Source organism: Octopus bimaculoides, chromosome 18 (assembly GCF_001194135.2).
Source record: "Octopus bimaculoides isolate UCB-OBI-ISO-001 chromosome 18, ASM119413v2, whole genome shotgun sequence".
In the NCBI taxonomy this organism is placed as follows: domain Eukaryota; kingdom Metazoa; phylum Mollusca; class Cephalopoda; order Octopoda; family Octopodidae; genus Octopus; species Octopus bimaculoides.
The window spans coordinates 13,841,929-13,843,319 of record NC_068998.1 but is presented as its reverse complement, the minus strand read 5'-3'; positions in this window follow the sequence as shown (position 1 = coordinate 13,843,319).

Below are 1,391 nucleotides of genomic sequence, written 5' to 3'. Positions count from 1 at the left end.
GACAGTGTGGAACAGGAAAACAAAACAAAACAAAACCATCAACAGATGAAGCTGACAATATTGCGACCAGTGGCTCAAAAGAATACCATTGGGACTTGGATGGTGAGCTGGCAGAATCGTTAACACGCCGGGCGAAATGGTTAGCGGTATTTCGTCTGCTGCTATGTTCTGAGTTCAAATTCCGCCGAGGTCGACTTTGCCTTTCATCCTTTCGGGGTCAATTAAATAAGTACCAGTTACACACTGGAGTCACTATAATCGACTTAATCCATTTGTCTGTCCTTGTTCGTCCCCTCTGTGTGTAGCCCCTTGTGGGCAGTAAAGAAATAAGAAAACCGTTGGGACTTGGGAATTAAAACAGTCACCAAGTTATAATACAATCGACCAGATATTGTTGTGTAAGACTACAAAGAAAAGATACATTTTGTTGTGGAAATCAACTGCCCTCTGGACACCAATGTGGTTAGAAAAATACAAGAGGTCATCTATGGACCACTGATAAGGAGTTTGCAAATTCAGTACCCAAGATATGAGAGGGGTATCCAGAAGTAACTGGAAACGTTCTCTGTAGGACAGGCCCTTTGTAGTACAGGCTTCTGCTGCTATAAGCCACTTGATGTAACCCTCAGGCACCAGTCTGCAAACTGTCCACTGAGGTCATACTACCACATGGTGTGTCTTTGTTTTGCAGTGCTTCGCCCCTGTTTGTTGATTTTTGCAATGGCTGAAATGAAGGAAGAGCATGCTTCCATGAAATTCTGTTTTTTGCGTTTTCCCTGGTTTATATGATCTGAAATTGCACCACCTGAAGAGATGCTTCTGCACTGTGGGGTGCACTGTAATTCATTGTATAGTTTCCAACCCATGAAGGAGTGGTGCAGAGTGTGTTGAAACGATTGTTGTGATTAATAAAGTTTCCAGTATACTCTATCTTCCATATCCATTATTTCTACTTTATATATGTATATATATGTACGTGTGTATGTATGTATATATATATATATATATATAATTGAAAAAAGACTAGAAATCTATACAAATCAATTTTTCATATATAAACGATGGAGGTGGAAATAGCACAGAAGTAAGTCTAAGACGTTTCAGTTTGAAAGGGAATTTAATAAAAATGATTTTAAAAAATTATACAAAGAAAATATTACCAGTTTCGATGAACATCATCATATCAAATATCAATAAAAATTTATAAAAAATCTGAAGTAAAACAGTTTATCTTCTGTCTGGGGGTCAAGAAACATGTTCTTGATCTCCAGATGATTTTTCCCAATATTTATTCTTGTTACACATGCACAGACACACTCAAACATGTAATATACACATATACGTATAGATATGCATACATATATATACATATATGCACATACATGCATACA